The sequence below is a fragment of the Apteryx rowi genome, unplaced genomic scaffold (assembly GCF_003343035.1).
Source record: "Apteryx rowi isolate R43461 unplaced genomic scaffold, aptRow1 scaffold_41, whole genome shotgun sequence".
NCBI classification, from domain to species: domain Eukaryota; kingdom Metazoa; phylum Chordata; class Aves; order Apterygiformes; family Apterygidae; genus Apteryx; species Apteryx rowi.
The window spans coordinates 643764-664551 of record NW_020450621.1 but is presented as its reverse complement, the minus strand read 5'-3'; the positions used below and the strand labels follow the sequence as shown (position 1 = coordinate 664551).

General features: G+C 36.0%; 1 protein-coding gene across 7 annotated transcripts in view; it reads left to right on the top strand.

Moving 5' to 3' along the window:
• B3GNTL1 (UDP-GlcNAc:betaGal beta-1,3-N-acetylglucosaminyltransferase like 1) overlaps positions 1–20788 on the top strand; it is a 139201-nt gene that overhangs the window by 43512 nt on the left and 74901 nt on the right. The window lies entirely within an intron of this gene.

Sequence of the window (20788 nt, the reverse complement as noted above, 5' to 3'; positions counted from 1 at the left end):
ATTTGTAAGAAGATACCAAGACAAAATAATATGACTGGTGGGAATTCAAATTCTAAACAGAGCATGGCGACTATTAAAATGCACTTTTTTTTTTCATCTGAATATAGACTGTTACACAAAACCTCCTTCCACAGCCATTTAGTGCAGTCTTCTGTGGGTTTGCATGGTGCCCTTCTGTTCTGATTTTTGCTATATCTCATGTCCTTGTTCTTTATTCCTTTCCACGTTTGGAGCAAAATTATAAATTCTTTAGTGCAAAAGCCATCTCTTTGTTCTRTGTGTTAATAATAGTTAGTAAAATGGGGTCCAAGTTTGTGCTTTATATTACATAATAGTGATACCCATTGTTTTCACACCTTCATTTACTAGATGAGCAGTGGGAAATATCCTAGTTAATTTAAAAACTAACTTTTTTACACCCTAATTGAAATTTACTCTGAATTTACGTGCCAGACTCTTTCATTTGTCAGAGATTCATCTGTTTGACTCTGTGTAATTTTGGGGGATTTTGACACTGTTTGGCCAAGTTTCATACTATTTGTTTTCTGACTCTTTTCACTGTTTTCCACTGCAGAGTTTTGGAATTGGTTGTTATGGCTGTGACAACATTCAACAGCTTTCACTTTCCTCGTCCATTCTCAGTTTCATCTTTTCCCTCAAAGGATTGTGTCTTTCCCTGATGGTTCACAAAAGAGCCACAAGTTCACCACATGTTTAATTGCCCATTCATTTTGCAAGGAACAAATTGCTTAGTAGCTTCTAAGAAAGAACTCTTAAATGTAACTACCCATGAGTGAAGTTGCAGATTTAATAATCATCTCCATATTCAGGAGAGAAGAGTACTGTATCCATGAATTTCTCTATCTATTGCATTTCCTTAGGTATGTCAGAGTCTCTGGAAAACAAAGTAAATTGATTATCGGGTTGGCAGTTACATTTAAACCGGACTTAGCATTTTAGAGAGAAACCAGACTACAAGTTTCTCCATGCAGAAGACAGATCTCTGCTGAACCAAAACGTACTCATACACTTTGACACACTTTATTTAGAATGTTGCCAGGCCAGAAAAGTAATATTGAGCCCAGGCTAGCAAGAAACAGTCTTTCTGTAGCAGCATTTACATCTGGGAAATCACAGAGGGAAATTTTTAGCTTTTTATAATAAAAACAAGAAAAGTTGATAAAAAGGTCATTGCAGTGGACCTGAATACAGTGCACGCTTCAGGAAAACACTAAAAGGGCCATATTTACTTTAAGCCTTCCATTGCTCTTCTGTGAGTTTCCTGAGCCATGTCACATCATGTTCCATTCCTGGAAACCTGTGTCAGAATTATACCGATGAGTACTCGCTCCCCTTGTGATTTGTTCTTTAATCATTTGTTTCTGCTCTTTTGCTTCTACTAATCATGAAGAGCAGCACTACCAGTGAATATTCTAGACAGCCAAATGGCAATACATCTGTGCATCTCCATTTTTCTACACTTCTTGTCCTTTTTATTTTGGCACAGTGAGAATCTAAAATTGTAGTGTGGCTGAGTCCCCATAGCTTTATCCACGTCTTTCCTAATGGCACTCTCTTATGCCATAGACACCATGAGCACGTGATGACTTGCTTGGAAACAGAAGGAAAGGTTGGGTTTTCAAGTGGCAGTCCTGGTAGGCTGTCTTCAAATGTACTTTTTCTTTAACTGAAAGTCAAGTAATGTTGAATGCTGGTATTTCTGCATTCTCACCCTTCAGGAGTAAGATGTTTGAGGTGAACTTTGTTGTAGCTGCCATGAATCGATTAGGCAATCGGAGGAACCACAGCTACATCTCACCTACTCTGGAGCCCACCGCAGTGGACTGTTCCTCCTTTGTACTTACAGTATTTGAAAATGATGTATGTTCTCAGCTGCCAACATTTTTTCAGCCACCTGATTTTAAACTCTAGCAGCCAACAACACAGCTTTTCCAACCTGAATTCCATTTTAATGGCATCTTTCAGAAGAATGTAAATCTTAACCTGTGAACAAAACAGGCTCTCTCTTAATGTCAGTGTCAGATTACGCATATGTTTTTTTAAAAAAAAAGCTTTGGAGTCAGTAGGAGAGAGATTTTTTTGTGTCATAAAATTATTCATAGATCTGCAGAGCAGATGTTGACAATTACAAAGAGAACAGAGGCCGGTCTGTGGTCAGCCAGCAAGCTCCGTTTCACGTGGGTAGATCAAGGCTCAAAGCAACAACTATTTCCTGCCAGCACGCTGGGCGTCAGCGATAGCAGTTTTTGTGGGCTATAGCCCAGTTAAATTATACAAAGTCACTTTTGTGAAGCCTTGGTTCTGTTTCTTGGCTGAAAAATAATGGCGCTGGAAGGTTCAGTATTCCATTTTATAAGGTCTGTGTCTATTGATACAAAATTGGGAGTTATAAAATGCATAAAATGTAAGTTTTTGTTTCTTTGTACTTTGTTTGCCTTGTTCTTTTAGAAAGTGTGGAAGAGCTGACCTTTTCATTTACTGTATTAATTGCCAGTGTGTCATTTCAGATTTTAACTTAAACCATATTTAAAGCACAATCCCCCCCCCAAATTTTTTTAATGTATTTTTATGCAATAACTTAAATGATAGCTATTTCCTGCAAATTAAAAATGATAATTTGATATCATTCTGCATTCAGAGCAGTTTACCTGAAACCATGAGAATTTTTAAAAGAAATCTGATGCATCTCCTCTGTTTGCAGTGTTCCTTGGTATGCTAGTATAAATGAGCATTTCCCAGTAATTAAAAGAATTTTAACTATCTCATTTTTTTTTTTCAGACAGACTGGGGTTATTGAAGGAGTGATGATGATATGTCTAATGACTTCCCACTTCTACCTCTTTTGGTAGAGCTTTATAAATAAGGATGTATCAGTGGGAAAAGTTAACAAAATTTCTTGTGCAAATAAATCAGTTTGATTTTCAAGTTTAACAAGTAGAGGTAGTGATGGAGACCGTGGGAATGAACAAAAATATAGTTTAGTGGATGGAAAGCAAAGGGCACTTGCGGATCCAGTGGATATTCAGACTTGGAAAGATGGTTTCTACAGCTGGAAACCAAAACAATTTTCCGGTGTCCTACTATATTTTAAATTATTTTTTTTTCTTGGATTTTATAATAAAGTACTTGCCATGGAATGTGAGAACAAGAATGTTAGTTTCTAATCACTGGATCTGTCACCTTGCAGGTTTGTACATTAGAGGATGTTACTGAGCACAAATGAGAGCATTGATAAAATGACAAATGCAAAATATAAAAACATTCCTTAAATAGCTGAAACAGTATTTGTATTAAATAGGGTTTTTTTCATTATTCAGAATCAAAAGAAATAATATATTTTGTGTCCCACTGACATGCATTATGGTGTTTAGTAAGAAAAGAGTGCCTGTGATAAAGATCTGCCATATTCTGTGTGATGCATAAACTCTAGGTTGCTTGGGCTTTTTTTTGTTAGCTAGGTAATGTGAATAATTTTAGAATAAAGAGGAAGGAAGAAATTACATGCCTCAGTAGCAAGCATGTTTTCCCTTGTACTTTAGTTTCAAGTTCCGTATTAAAGATAGGTGACGTCCAAAGTCTCCTTTCATAGTAGGATGCCAGATGCAAGCACCTATATTCTAGACACAGAACACAATTCAATTTTCCTTCTAGTGAAAAAGATAGCGTGGCTTGAGTCTTAATGGCAAACTACTGTTGTTGTAACAGGGCTAATTGGTTAGGAATAAAACATAAACAATGTGACTATATATAAATTTTTGTGTAAAAGGGGCCGATGCAACTGCTATGTGAATGGAAGGGCTGAACAGCCACGTGGCTGCAGCTGGGTCACATACCAGTGAGCAAGAACCTCACCGAGCTATACTAAGAGAATAGTGTTCTTAACTGTCCTACCTTTACAAGGATATGTTTGAGTAATGACAGTTTTCTCTAACTCCACTTTATAGATGCAAAGATGTTTGCGCCAGACTATGTTATTAGAACGTGTTATGTGGAGATATTTACCTGTAAGTTTACTGAAAGCTGTCTATTGTTCCCTATGGATAATGCGTAGATAGCTAAATGTTAGGCCAAATCGTATAATGTAATATCTGAAAGAAGGATAAATGCTGTGGTGAATAGGAAAATGAAGGCAATATCAGCCATTGCCTACAAAGTCCATGTTTGTTGAAAATGATAGCTTTTACTTTTTAATATAGCATGTTATGAAACTACAATACCATCTACTTAGTCTAGATTAATTTCTAAGTTGTTAGAATATTATACTGATGAACAATATTAACTTGAAGGACAAATGATATTAGGAAGTCTATGTGGGGGAAGTAGAGGGGGCTGGTTTTTGTTTTTCTACTAGGACAAGAAAGTAAACCAAAGGAGAGTTAAAAAATAGGGCCCAAGATTTTCCTTTTTTTTTTGTCCTCTCCTTCCTTAATCCAGGCTACTGAATTTTTGTACTTGTTAGTAATTTTTTAACTTCCATTYAACACATAATTTTGAGTGTGCCCATTAAGCTGAGGTCAGCTTTCTTTGAATTACATTATTGCAATTTGTATTCTCAGGTTAGCAGATTAAATATCATATTTTTTTCCTGCATCTCAGAATATGTTATAGTTAGTAAACTAAGTTACAATACTGATGCCTATATTTTGTAATACAGATTATGCATTTCCATGCATTGAAAGTCCTGAATGAAGACAAAATGTTTTACAGTTACTTAGCATTATTTGTGCCAGCCCAGAAGTCTTAACATAAAGATTCCAAAAATAAATGTTTGTGTATAATGGTGGTGATTGTCACACTTTCTAGAAATTAAACAATAGGACTGTTAAGATGCTGGTACAGTTGGTTATTGGTTTAGGTGATTAGGTTTGAGGTTTGTAGGAAGAGGAAGAGAATTTGGTTTTCTGTGGCCTCTTTTTATTTTTATTTTTTAATTGGCTCAAGGATGCAAATTTACTAGTCAAGTTAGAACCTTTCCAAAGTTAAAAATATATTTACAAGCTAAATTGTCATTTTGTTTTACAGGAGGCAGACTGATGCTCAGTCTTTGACACTGGGACTTTTTATTGTTGTTCGTAGAATTTTTGATGAATAGCCTGAAGTGCAATATCTTCTCAGTTTTTACCCTTTACCAAGGAGTTCTAAAAACACATACAATTTATGAGAAAATAATCTTCTAAAAGAAGATTATTTCTGCTAGTGTTTCACATATTCTAAAGGTTGTTTGAATTTCCATTCAGCGTTTGAGATGTTTGTTTAATTTTTTACTAGGGCCTTGGATGATTGTAAAAATTTTACCTGTCACCAACATCAGCAAACCAAACGTTTCTTAGTAATATTTTGCTGTCTGCTTATAGCAATAATAAAAAAAAAAAAGTTTTTGGCTTCTACATACCCTTTTATAACTTCAGCCAAACCTTTTTTCAAGGCAAAAAGATGTTTGTACATTGCATATGTGAAAGTTCAGACTGCTTCACTGACTGTGCATTATTATGTGCAAGTGACTGAGAAAGAAAAATAACTTATTTATTTACTGCAAGAATAGACTCTTATTCAGGCACAGTTTCCATATTTGTCTTTTAAAACTTATTTTCTCTATGCCTGTCTGGATTTGAGATGCTTTCATCAAGGAATTATGCCACTGGTCCTTAAATAAACTCTAACTATTATTATCTGAAAAAATCAGAATATTGACAAGACTGTGTTACAGGTAAGAACTTAGGTCTTTGAATGATAGAGCAATATGATTTTATCAGAATCTGAGTTTTAAAAAAGAGTTGTACAGAAAAGTCTGAAAACATAACCAAAAATATTTAGACATTATTTTGTCTTCTTGTAGCTCTAAAAAGCACAAACTACCTCATTAATCTTAGTGTAGAAGATTTTGATGGGGAGAAATCATTACACTACTTAGAGATATTCTTCCACTGCTGCTAAAAGCAAGGGCACTGGACTTTTAACCATAACCATGAATATGCCCTGGAATTGCCTTAACCAGCTATGTTGGACTAATGTGTATTTCTACTACATGACGTTAAATATATACTTTTATTTCAGGGCTTCTGATTGTCAGGAATTTAGAAATGATGAGAGCTCTGGGTTATATGTGTATGTCCAGGTATATCCTGTGTGTGCGGAGCTTGTACCATCTTCTTGTAGTCTGCTTACTTAAGTGTAACGTGAACTGTTTTATCCTTGTGTTACCTTTGACCGGAAGTTTACATTCCTCGTTTTTCATTCATTTTAAAATACTGCAGTTATCAAAAATGTTAGCTCCTAATAATGGTTTGGGGGATTATTACCAGGCTAGTGCATATTAATTTCAACTACAGTCTAGATAGATGTGCTTGTATTATCTTAAAATTTGAACACAATTTTTTTCCTCTTAAAAGAGAAAATAAGTAAATGACACTTCTATACCTTATTTTTGTAATTTATCTCAAGAACTGCTACCTGCACTGTCCTCCTTCCCTTTCCTGCTTTAACAAGTTTGAATCTTCCAAATCCAGCACTTTAAATGGATATGTGTAGATTTTTATGGAAATTCATATGTCCGCAGCTGCTAGAAAATAAGAGAGTGTGCTTGTGAAGGATAAAGGATTGCCAAATAAGCCTACCAAACTGAGATGTAGAAAAAATAGGAATTTCCAAGCAGATTGGAGGTTTATCAGAGAGGGGAAAAAAGCAAGTTAGCTTGAGTACTTTGCACAGCTGTTTCAAGTGAGATATTTTATCCGTGCAATATTATATAATAATTTGATGCCAAAAGTAATACATAAACTTTTTTTTATTTTGAATTAGTGGCATACATAAAATTGGTTTCGTATGGTCAAGAGCTTCTGCAGTTCAAAATAAAATAACCAAAAGCTTGGCTCATCATGCATTTGCAAAATATTGCAGCTAAGTAACAAATACATTTTCCGAATCATGCAGTAAACATGAGGCTTCTCAGATCGTAAATCAGAAGTACTGGCACTTTGCAGTCTTTCTAATTCCATATAATTTTTTTAGTTACTAAAGATGTAGGTAATAAAATCTTACTTTGAATTGAAAGGCGATGATGTTAGATTTTTCTTTTTATAAATTAACTAGTGGTACTAAACGAAAATGTATTTTCTTGGGCACTGGTAAGCAGATACTGATTTTGTTTTACCATGCCTCTAGGTTTCTAGTTCTGGGCTTCCACTGACAGAAATGCGTGAAGAACACTCGGTACCACGTAGGATGCTGGTACTCCAATGAACTGGATGCTCATAGTACAGCTAATGTGTTTGGGGAAATCTAATGACAAAAAGAGAACAAGTTCACTAGGTAGAAGTGCAACAGATGCCAAACAGCTGTGAATCATCTGTATTCTGTTATGGAAGAAGTGAGAACCTTTAAGTCTGAACTGAAGGAAGTTTTTTTTTTTTTTTTTTTGGCTAGCACAAAACTGACTTTTTTTAACCCTTTCTCTCCACTCCTAATTGCATTTGTTTAGCTAGTTATCTTTATGTCAAGAAATAATTCTTTTGGCTGTCAGTCCTTCATTGAGCCCTTCAGATGATGTCTTATTAGAAGTCAGTAAAATGAAGTGTCAGTTTTAAATTACGATCTTGTTGGCCTTGTTAATGTCACTGGATATTAAATGCACATAAGTAGCTGACCTTCACACCTAACAATATAAGCAGCTTATGTAACATGCATTGCTCTTGCAGATATAATGCCACTGTTATTTTTAGACCTTTGATATCCCAGAGGAATCCTGTTATTGTTCGGGCCCTTTCATTTTCTTGATATGGAAGCCCCTGCTGCTGCTGCCTTTTTCCTCAAGATTTGCCATCTATTCTGTCTGTTGTTTTTCCTGCTGTAGCAGCTGATTTCTTCGTATCCCCTCGGTTCATCCAGTTTTCCTCTGCCTTCTGTGCTCCATCAATAAAGGCATAGTTTGGAATATAGTTAGACAATAAAATGCCTCTTTCTCCTTAGCCTTTCATTATTTTCAATCAGAACAGAATGCTTTATACCTAAGCACTTCTACCTCTCTCATCAAACTTGAATGGCTTTCCCTCTCTCGCCCCGACAGCTTTTTTATGCAGTTGCAAGGTCTAGCAATCTTTTTGCTGAACTCAGCGTGTTGTTTCAAATCTAATGCACAAGTGCTCTCCACAGACACACAGGGCTTTCTTAGATGCTTGCTGTGAAGCCCTCAGAGCGTATCACAATTTAATAGAATGGTTTGCTATGTCCAGTGGATGGCAAGACTACTAGATGCCAGGAATGGGATAAGAAATGCTGTGTATGGGTTTTTTTTCAGAGAATCAGTAGAAAGGAAAAGCTTGGGAAGCTTATTAAGCTTTGAATGTTGTCTTGAGAGATATGGGAGGAAAGAATCTTCCTCAGCTGAGAAAAAGGAGTTCAAGAAAGGTAACTTCTCTGCAAAAGACTGAGAGGAGAAGACAGTATTAATAATATGGGTTCATCTGCCTTGAAAACTGAAATTGCCAAATCTCTTCCAACATTTTGGGGGTGATTTGCCGTCGGTTACTAGAATTTGGTGAAATAGCACAAGAGCTATATTAATACCTTAAAATTTTACGTAATAAATGGCAATTCACTGGTCAAAAATGTCAGTTGTTATTGGAACAAAATAACAAACTGTGGAACTGTTTCTAGATTATCCTCCGGCTCTTGCTTAGCAAGTCTGACATTAAAACTGCTGTTCTGTCTTTTGTGAATTGAAGCATGAAGATTCAGCGAGTGTATTTGGGCATGAGTTTTTTGTGTATTTGGATCAAAGGGGCTCCTGTATGAAAGACTTACTGGCTTATGATTACTATTCCAGTTTGTGGATGAAGGCAGCTTTGGAATTTTGTATATGCAACATTGTCATTAACTTACTGACTTTGAACAAAGGAATTATTTATTTATTTATAGACATCCGAGCCAACATTTGTGAGGTTTTGTGTATGCAAAAGTTTATAAAGATAAATATTGACAGTTAGTTAGTGTTTTGCCTACTTCTTAGGATTTTCTTCCTTTAAGTCACAAATTGGTGTTCTCTCTCTCTCCTCATTGCAGAATCGATCTTTAACTCATGCTGTCATGGAAGAACTGATGTTTTTTCTTTTAAAGCATATGTTTTTATTAGGCAGTATATTTACACAAGATGCTTAAAGATTAAAGATTTTATTATGTGGCTTGCTTAAACTAGAAGCCAGCAGTTTTAGGTTTTATTTGACTTCTTCCTTGCTGACATGGCAGTTTTAGCAATATGACTGTATTTTAGGGAATGCTGTGTTATTGCTTGCTAATTTATTTTTGATTTTAAACAAGTCGTAACATCTTTAAGGTAAACATTTAAAAAATAACATGCTTTCTTAAATGCTTTAAATCCATTACAGGACTGCATGTAAAGCATTGCTTTTGGGGTTTTGTATATCAAAATTGGAGAAAATGGATAATGCTACACTGATATAACAATTCTCTCTGTTATTTGACAGAATTTTAGAGAAGAAACTCCACAATTTAAGATGGCCGTAGTGTGACAGAAGCTAAAAATGCCTGTTTCCTGATGATATGCTATAAAATAATCAAAGCATCACTTTTTGGCTTATATAATGTGATAGTGTCTTTAAAAACCTAGAAGTCTAGTGTCATTATTGTCCAAGTAGATGGAGGAAAAACACCTCAAAGAAGCCTTGAGGTTGTGCTGCAAAAAAAGTGCATACTGCATAAATAAGTAAATTAATGAAGGAGTCCAACAAATTCAACCTAGAGTAGAAAACAGAAGTATTTCTAAAATATTACTATTTCTAGAAATGCCCAAGCAGCCCCATGACTTTGGCTACGGAATTTCACTGTACTATTCCTTTTCACCTGCTAATACTATGTTTTACAGAAAAAGACACATTCAGCCACACTCAGTTGGAGTCCGTACTTTACAGCTGTTTTAAAATGCTTTTCACTAAGATATTTCTGAACCTTATTTGAACCAATACTTTTTTCTCTTGGGGCAGAGTTCTGGTTTCTTTGAAATCAATGTCCCTATTTCCACAGACTCTGGGGCACCATGATTTTACTTCTGGCCTTCTCATCCCAGACATCATCATCACCTGCCCTGAGAGGTTACAATTAGGCTTTTTTAGAGAGAGAGAGGGGGGAAAAAAAGAAGAAGCTTATGGCTTGTGTAGAACCAAGATACATTCTGCTGATTGCTTGTGGTCTTTAGAGACTCGCACATAGTTCAGGGTATTTCTGGGTCAATGGTTTCTCTATTTTGACAGTGGAGGTGTATAGACRTATGCTTCGTTGCTTTTATATTGTGTTTCCTTCTGTCTCTTAAAAGCCTTTGAGAGGGGATGTTTGGGTAGAAGGCTGCAACTTTTATGTAGAGTTAGCATAGTTAAGGGACTAAAATAATGGCAACTCGCTAAAATGGAAATGAAAATGATGTTTCTAAAATAACAGTGTGTATTTCCAGAAGAATTAGGTGAGAGAACAAGAGGCTGTGTGCAAGAAGATGAGGTAACCATGGGCGAATTTGTTTCTCCCTTTTTGTCAGTAGGCTTTTAAGCCACATCTATTATCTTTAACCAATAATGGCAAAATTAGAACATGTTTCTATTCTTCTGCCTCTTCCCAGTGGGGGAAGATTACGGTGAATTTTGATTTGTACCATGCCTGTTGTGTCCTTGAAGTTTGGTTTAAAATGTATCATTTCTAGGCATTTTGTATARGCAGGTTTTTTTGGTGAGATAGATCAGTTGGCACTGCATCATGAGAGACCTGTAGCTCACTCTAATCTCTCCTTCGTGACACTCTGCAAATTCTTCCCTCTGTTTCTGGCTTTTGAGTTGTGATTTCTGTCCCCCCCCCCCCCCCATACAAGACATTAAGAAGAGGGAGAAATATCTGATTCATTTGTTGACAGCTTTGGTCCTGTTCAGGTGTCTCTTTTTAGAGGACACACAGAATTTCTGATTTAAACAAACTTTAATGCAGGAAAGAGACTTAAAATTGAGGAAAATATGACCGGAAGACCTGGACTTAAGTGTATAAAAAGCAAATCGAATTTGTCAGATAGAATTAAATCAGAATGCAGTATCTGGTGAAAAAATAGCTACTATGAGCTGAGATTGCCAGTCACTGGGAGAGATTCTTTTGTAGAAGAACAGGAACCTAGTAGGATATAAAAAAAAAAAGCAGAACTGAAAGTACAGGCATAGTAAAAGAAAAACTAAATTTCCAACGAGTTGATGAATGCCAATAAACAGAAAATTTTGGAGGATGTTGTAAACAGCTTTTTTACTAGTAGAAGGATATGCCTCATGACAGAAAATAAAATTCAGGGATGCAAATGTGCCCCAAGAAACCTTCACTCTGCACTATGAAGGGTGGCACAGGTAATTTATGAAGCCCTCACATAATTTGATATGGCCCTCAAATGAAAAATGATAAATGAGTTCTGATTTGTTATTTACAGAAGAAGTGGTATTGCAGAAGGTATAAATCTTGTTTATAGAAGTAGTTACAATGGTTATGGTTTACAACCTCTAAAAATGACAGCATGTTGCTATTTGATTATGAGTTGAAATGTTTTCAGAGTGGTATGTTTTAATGCATGGTACTTATAATATCTGTCATATAATATTCTTGTGAAACTTAAAAGAACACTAAAGTTAAATTCAGACCTCTGCTGGGTATTACTGAATTACAGCAGGGTAGAAACATGACAAAGAACTTGAAACTGAGACTGTTACCTCCAGAAATGCTGTTTGTTTAGAAAGCAAAAAAAAGAAAATTGACTCAGACCACCTGTCATTGGATAATGGTAAAAAACATGAAAAGTTGCTATTGGGAATTCTTGAAAAAATGTGAAAAAGCCCACTTAGGACTCACATGTTCTTTGTTCAGAAAAGATTACAAGTCCATGTGGCCACCTTACTGGGTGTGTATATAGTGGCAAAGCATAATACAAGAGATGCCTTTTTTTTAAATGTAGTCTCTCTTCACCCCAAGAAGTGATTATTAAACTAGAGTAGACCTAAAGAAGGTGAGAATTTACCTGCAACTCTTTCCAGTGAAGGACAAGGGAAAAATCAATGGACTGTGAGTCTCCAGTTTTGCAGATAAAAGTCAGAGCTCAGTGATCAGCGTTGTCTGTTGGAATGAACAGGACAATGCAGAGCCTAAAACCCAGGAGATGCCTTGGAAATCTATAGGAAAAGGCAGACCAAGAGGTAAGGTCTGTGGAAGTAGGCTGAGCTTCTTAAGTTTAAACTGTTTAATGTTGGCATTGCCTCTGTATCTACTGTACCAGCACTGAATTCGTGTGACCGTGTGCTACTGAACTGGCAGAATATTAAAACCTTCTAGAGAGGCACGTGGCAAAATGTTCTTTCTTCCTGTCCGCTGCTTGCTCACACTGTGGCTATATCTCCTAATGTTTGTTTATATTAAAAGCTAGTTTCATTTACAAGAGCTAACACAAAAATCTCATTAACCAATATTCAGGATACTATTCAGGAAGACAGTATCTATTTAGATCCATTCAGGGGTGTTTAGAGGAATGAAACCAGCTCTGTTCTCTGTCCAGGCTGCTGTATTTCACTTCTAATACACAAAAATTATACACTCTTAAACTTCTTTTTTGTTTGCACAGGCTGCAACCTCATCTTTCTGGATATAAAAGTCCTTCTACAGTCAGATACTCTCCTGTACCCTTCTTTACTTGTCTTTTTTCTGAAATATAGCATTTCTTTCTTTCTGCTGTAGTCTGTTCACTTCTTTCTCAGCTGATCTTTCATACATAACATAATTTACTTATTATACAGTCATATAATAATTCAGAAACATAATTGTTTTCAGAGTGTTCACTCTCTTGTTCGCGTTTTCGATGTGTCATCTCTTATCCTATATGTTGGATGCTGACACAGCCCTTTAAATATGCTGCTTTTGTTGTTGCAATCCTTCTGCCTTGGGGATCTTTAAGAAATTTAAGTACAAGTATAAATGGTGGATCTGTTTGTGTTTTGTGGTGCTCAAGGCTTCCTGAGCTGTAAAATACTGATGCAAAACAATGCATAGATTTCACGTATATCAAAGCAATTTTGGACCAAACAATTCATAACATCAGTCATAACTCCTGTGCTGCTCATACATAATTGCTATGTTGTCATACCTATGTGCTTGGCTTCAGAACCATCCGTGTGTGTGTGTGTGTGTGTGTGTGTTCCTTTAAATCTCTGAAATCAATGTTTCCTTGAGTTGTGTTAAACAAAACAAATAACTTGCCAAACTTTTGGTATGTTAAGCTATCAAATTATATTTATTTGAAGAGAAAACAAGATATCTGTTTACTTGCTTCAGTGAGTTTCTGAGTACTTGTATTTTGATTATTTCCTATGTTTAAATAGATTCACTTTAAAGAATAAAATAAATTTTGTGGCTAACTGTTCTAGTGGGTTGCTCGTGGTATAATGGGATCTGTGGATCAATATATAGAGGTCAGCATAGGCACCGGACATGGTGTCAATGATCTGTGTGCTTGCTAATGTTAATTTGCCCACCTCTGTCAATGAGAACATAGGTGTAGGCTCCATAGTCCTTCCGTCGTCGTAGCCTGAGGCACTTTGCTTATTCCTGCCTATTGCAGTTGAATCTGTTTGCCCTTTGGGGTGGGGAGATAGAGGATTATGAGAAAATTTTGGAGAACTAGCAGTTCTATGAGTTACCTGCATTCTTTCTATAAATTGGGTGAATTTATATCAGGTGAATACATACATATACCTTTATATATATACACATGTACACACACACACACACACACACACACACACATAAAGGTATATGTATAATGTGTGTGTATGTAGGTATGAATACACACACTATCAGCTTGTAAGCTGAGGTGAAAGTGGCACCTGAGCTTTAGAGAATACAACTATGTCACATCTGGGTGGAAATGGGGTGAATTTTGGAGAGGGCTACTCACAACAGCCCGACAAGAGTTACAGTTTCATTTTAGAGTGAATAGTAGCCTGGAATTCCATAACAGTTAGAACTGCAAAATGCCTGTTTTCTACTTCCTATTACAGATCAGAATAGGATAATATACCTAGTGATTGGAGAAGATAAAAATATTATGGTCCGCAGCATTTTTTAGCTTACATCATTGATTTAATTTTTGACCTTCAGCAGGTCACTTCATGTCTCCAGATATTCAGCTCTCATATGGATTATGATTTCTGCTTGTGTGTGTGTGTGTATGTATTTGTAGAAATACCAGTTCAACAGCTTAAGTGTGTCTAGTGGTTCTGTTTAAATAATGATAATATTACTACTTCTGTCACTATAATATGTTGTTTGTAATTTGATCTGATAGCAGTAACTGACTTTTCTTTTGGAAGCAAATGTGAGTTACTGTCGAATGCACAAAATTCTTCTTTCAGTTCCCTTAAAGTTTTTCAGAAGCTTGTTTTCACCTTAAGGCTTTTAGAACAAATTAGCATAATTTTTAGTTGTAAGACCACAGAGTCTAACGTGAAGTTTCATTGAGCCTTTTCCCTTCCACATACAGAACCTTTCTTAGGCATATATAGTTGGAAATACCTATTGTTGGTATAGAAGTGTTTTCCATTTGGAACTGATATAGGCTGAATAGAAGAACAGAGGCCTTTGAACACAATCTGTGTTTTTTAAAACTTTTATTAAAGAAAATCTTTTTCCTTTAAAAAAAAAAAAGTTTTTAAAAAGAAAATGGACTTTACCCATATTCCTGTGTTGAAGTTGGGATTACCAGCTAGTGACAAGTGAAATCTAGTGCTGGTAATTTGCTGTTAAGTTTTTTTTTATGACATATATCCATGCTAGCAATCGTGGACATGGCAAAAGAAATGTCTTGTCGAGGCTCCACACCCAATGTTGTAGCAGCAAAAGCTACAAAACTGCATTTAGGTACTTGTGTCAAAATCCTACTCTAGTTTCAGTCACTACTGAAACTTCCAGTAAGTTTATCGCTGCATGATAAGAGCTTTGTATAACAATGACATCTTCCATTGGATTGTGATGTATGTTGTCTCAGTTTTCCTCCTAGGCAGACAGACGAATAGGAATTTAATTGCATAGCAAAAGCTACCAACAGAATCCTTTTTCCTGCTGTCCTTAGAAAAATCTAAGAAAGCAAGGTTTACTCCCAGTTTTGATAATCCTCCTGAGCTCTGTTCCTCTGTCTCATGATTCTGCATATCCATATATATTCCATGTGTGTCTGTGTTTTTCCCCTTTTCCAGGTTTCCTTCATGTCAAGCATACTCTTCCAGAACTTTTGGGTGACACTGTTGAAAGACGCTGGTCCTGTCTTTGTTGTTGAGCTCAGTCCAATATTTCTCAGTATGTAGTAGCTATCTGCCTGATGCTTTGGCAGCTGTACTTTTTCCTTAAATGTTTTCCACTCTTTTTAGTAATGGTGTTTCTTGCTACTTTGAGATAACCAGAGGTGCATTTGGTTTGACCTTTGATTGTAAGAAAGTGAGTTTAGAATGTTTCTTAAGATCATTCCATTCTTTATCAGACACAATCTAGCTAGGGAAACTGCAAGTCTTGGAATTCTTAAATTAAATGGCCAACATTCAGAAAAAGTGGACCATGACCACTAGAATGCACTTTCAATTAAAAAGTGTCTGTAGACACTGGCAAAAAACTTCCACAAAAGCTTAGAGTTCTCCATTACTCTCTCTTGCGAGTGGCCTAAAGGTACACTTGCATCTTCCTTATTGTACTCTGGGACATCTACCTGGTGAATTCAATTTAATTAAACTCAATTAAACTCAGTTTAAACCAGTCTTATCCAGGTAATTAAAGAGTTTTAGAAGCTAGAAATTTTGCAAGCTTGCAAGTCTGGAAGTATTAAAGTAAATGTCATCACCATAAGCTTAATGCCCCTTACTGTGCCATTTAAAGTTGCTGAGCCTGTAGCTGCTCCAAATTTTGAACCAGTTTGTGGTAGTCTTCTGCAGACTATACAGTCACCATCCAAATAAGCTGAAGAGCACTATACTGCAGTTGTCCGAGGACATGATTACGGCAGTAGGCGTGGAGGACCTACTTTGCTCCTCTGTGCTCAAGGAAGACACTGCAGTGAGATAATCTGTGCCTATTATGATGGCCAGGGCCTGTGTGATGATAATAAAGGGCTTCAGTTATGAAGAGCTCCCCATTCTGGTATAAAAAATATGAATAATATATGTTAACATAATCATAAAATTATTTTGATTCTCTCTGCCCTGAGACTGGAGATACATGTGTGGTTGAAGTGAGCAGAAAAGGGGCCTTGATTAATATCAGTTAGAAAGGATTTGTAGAGACTTCATTTGGGTTTGAAAAAAATGTAAATTCAGGAGTAAATAAAAGGGCAATGCCAAATGAACAGTGCAGTGTTCAGTAGGAAATTTCGGTAAGCCTGTGTTGTTTCAGTGAGATGACATGGTAGCAGTAACTTTATCAGCATAGCATACATGAAGTGGGAAACATTAGATACTGTTTCAGAACCTTAAAAACAAAAGAGTTAGTTTTGAATGGAATCTCATACTGTACTGAATCCTCAGCTACTTACTTGCAAATGTTGCTGGAATACTAATAAATTCCTTCACAAGTCATCTTTAGAGGAGGTGAAAGGAGGAAGCAAAGAGGAAGGATTGGTTTTATGTTGTCTAGTATCAACCAGAGTTGATACGGCCATGATTTGTATGTGAAGTTAATTCTCAAGGATCTGTATAACAAAAGTCCTTTGTAGAGCTTTGTGTAGTTAGGTCTTTTTATTTCTATTTTGGCAAGAAAAATATTTAAACATAAATGAAATTATATCCTTACCTATAAAGGTGGGTTTTTTTCTGGTTTTGAAACAAAAATAAAAAGGGATAGTGAAGTTTGCAGTGTTGAGAGGAGGGGAGTATTTGATCACATGATCAAAAGTATATGATCAAGTTATTTGGCCTCTAAAATAAATGCTTTTCATGCACCTCACCAATTAAAAGGTAACCTAAATTAATTACATGCTAAAGACAATATTTTTTTCCCCCTTCAATTTGGCTATTGTATAGTTGAGTGGGGAATGTTATTCTCAGGAGATGGGATCCTACCCTTTGGCAACACAAGAAAAGAATAGTGCTTACAATTTAATAGTTATATAAATATTCACCATGCATCCTTTTATTCTTTTTCTTTGGCTTTCTCATAACAAATCCTGCATTTCAGTGTCAAAGAAATGTTAGCAAACATCAGCTACATTCCATTGTATGGCTGATTTATATTTCACATCATGGCCAAAGTAAAGAATGAACCAAAACCAGAATCCAGTGCCATCTAGACTTTGGATGTGGTTCTCAGATTGGATATCAGTGTTGTGGAGGAAAAAAAAGGAATCTTGCAATAAATTAAAAAACACACTCTATAATTCACTAGCCATTGTGTGATTATACAGAAGCTGGCTGGACACTTCTAGTGGGAAAAGCCAACAAGAATTTTTCCTTGTGAGATCTTTCCAAATGTTTCCTTTCAGCTGCTGCTGTGACAATAAATAAACACAAGACAATAAAAACAGGGCTAAAATGATGGGCCCTAAATCTCTTAATTAAAAGATTTATATAACCAGGTAAGTCTGGTCAGAAGAGAAGGGTCATTAAAAAGTGAGCCTCTTTAGTAGAACTGCTGTATAATATATTCAGTTTTGGAAATAATGACATGTAATCACTTACTGAGAAATGTATGTGATAAATCTTCAGAAAATAGTAAGCTACTGTACATAGCAAGAGTACAGTCTGTGCTTTCAGGGCATTTCCCAAGATAAATTTACCTCGTGAATAAGGCCTTTAGTCGTTAACTGTTGAAAGGAGTCTAAAATAGAAGACACATAGGTTTTTTCCAACTTGAAGACTACATCAGGGAGTTCATTATTATGCAAGCACATAAGATCAGCTGCTCTATGGGTTAGTACTTGTGTCAGCATTTTGCATATAGTAATGTTTATTCTTAATTCTGCGAGCTGCATAAACTCAAAGTAAATCTAAAGATGTGGTGTATTTTAAGACTGCAGGGAAGTGGTTCTCTTTTAGGAGTCTTTTTCTGGTGAACTGGATGGTCGGCCTTATTCTTCTAGCTTTTCAGAAAAAGAATAAAATGCAGCAACCTGTATGAACTTGGTTATCAGCAATAGACATTGGCCACCTTTTGGTCACAGTAGTAATTATGAAACAGATTAAGATTTTATTTCTGGTATTAACAGCATAACAGTTACTGTCCAATAGACAGTGGATCAGGACATGTATGTAGGAGCTTCATTTGAAGATCTTCTATTCTTTACTTTCTGACAGAAAATAAATGCTGTCAGTTGAAAAATAGTTACATGACTTATTTAAAGAAAAAAAGTTCATGACTGTAAGACTTTCTTGACTTTGAACAGAAATGACTGAATTTAACCATGCTTTGATTTCTTACACTGCCAAGTAGCTGCTATTTCACTGCTTTTGGCTCCAAGAGAAAAGGGAACAACGCATGTGATTTGTGAGTAAAATGCTTGTTTGTGTAATTGGGAAACAAGGAAAGATGCTTTCACCTCATTGTCAGAACCCCTGTCTGGCATAAACTTTTTAAAAATATGCATTGTTTTTATTTGAAAACCCTTATTATTCTCATCTTACAGCCTTGAACTGTGATTTTATTCTTGGGGTCACCAGCTGCTACTTATTTTTTCTAATTATTACTTGAGTTACAAATAGCCAATCAAGAGAGGTACAGACTGTATTCTTTAACTTTTCTGTTCTCTATCCACTAGTAAATTTAGGTTCTATATGGATTCACAAATTTAACCTTCTTTGAGCTTAGCTTAACTGGAATGATTTTACTAAAAGAGATGGGAAACTACACTCACAATTCTAATACAAAAGTTGATAGTTTAAATCCATCACAGAATATATTTGTAATGATCTCTAAAAACAGTGGGAACTTGATTCAAGGAGGATATGTACTTCTGTCTAATAATTGACCACTTCTTATGTTCTTGTTATGCTTTTTTGCATCCTTTTTTGCACCCTTTTTTGCGCCTTTTTTTTTTTTTTTTTTTTTTTTGCACCATTACCCACCATTAAAGATCAGTATTGTCAAGTCTGGTTCACTGATTTCTAAGAACATTGGGACAAACAAGACTTTCACAATACCGTGTTGATTTAATGATGTTCATGGAAGGAAACACACCAATGAAGAGCATGGTTAGGTTTCTATGCATCTTTCTCTGTGGACTGAAATGTTTGCATTATTTGCCTGAATCTGGAGACAAAGAACTTGAACAGCAGTGTCTTACATAAGACAATATGACTTATTTTCACAGGTATAAGGATAGATACTCTTGAATAATTGAATACCCCTGAATAATTATCATGTGGAAAGTCACTTTTGTAACATAATGTTAAGTAAAAGTGTATAGGTTTATAGAAGAAACCTCATAACTACATTTTTTCAAAGCTTTATTTCATTAGATTTCTAGTATTAACTATCTCGAATTTCTGAGAAAACTCCCTTATTGTTATCTAAGTGTTTTATAAACTAATATCCCTGTTCTTTGAGCCTTAAACTACAATGTAATGTAGTCTCTAAAATCAAAACTGCTTTCAAATATACTTCTGAATACTCTGTAACTGGAACTAGACCATGGAATGGTTGGTGTTTATTAATACAATATATATTACTAAGCTGGAACCTAGCTCCTGTTTGAGCAATTAATTTATTCTGATAAGTTAGCAATCTGACAGGTCCTCTGGTAGAGAATCCAGATGTGCACTTTAACACTCAGTATGTCCATCACTTGTCTTAAAGGACTGGAAAGCTTTTCTTTTATATCTGTAGAGGCTGAGTGGTAGCCACTTTGTGCATGTCATTTAAGTGGGAGCTTGTCTGTTGCTGTTGAAGAATTTGTCACCCAACTCTGAGTCAGAACACTCTGCTGTTTGATTTTTCTTACTCTGCAGTGTTTTTCCTTGTTTATTTTGATGCCTTTTCTGAGGGCCTTCCTTTTTTTAATCCTTTAGTCTGGGCATCATATTCTATATGCTGATTTACATTCTTGATGCTTGTACTGTCTGGAAAGTGGCCAAGAAAGCTGCACTGCTGCTGTTGTTCCTGAGTTTTGGATGAGTCACAGCTTCAAGCCTCATCACTTGCTCAAGCAAGAAACTAGAGCCAACCCAGCCATGGGACAAGCACTGGCTAAACTGGATCATCTAATTCCAACCTCATCAGCTTCAAAGATATCTACTGGGTTTACTCCAGGGAAGTCTGGTAAGAGTCTTTGCAGCTGAATATGCATCCCATCTGGTTGCCAGCCCAGAAACTCTGCTGAGTTTTAGGCTTTCCATGGAAATAAATGCAAGCCTCTGTGGAAGACCTCTGAGGAAAAGTCTCTGTTTTGATTAGGGACCAATTATATCTTTCATCCTTGTGAGAACTCCCAGACCACTCCATGCTCCCTGGGGATCTTCCTGGTAGTGTCCGAGAGGAAAGTATTCCATCCTTTTATTGCCTTCCCCAGTCTGCACAACACGCTACATTCCTGCAGTGCTTTTTGTGACATCCTTCAACCAGTTTTCATGATGGCAGCATTTTCGCTGCAAACCAGAATAGTCCTGCTTTGCTTGTTTTCAGGAGAAATGAAAATTGTGAAGAGACTTGTAGCGAAAGCAAAAATGAGATTAGAAGGAAGACCCTCAGTTTGTCCAGTTGGTTGACGTTATCTGTGGGATTA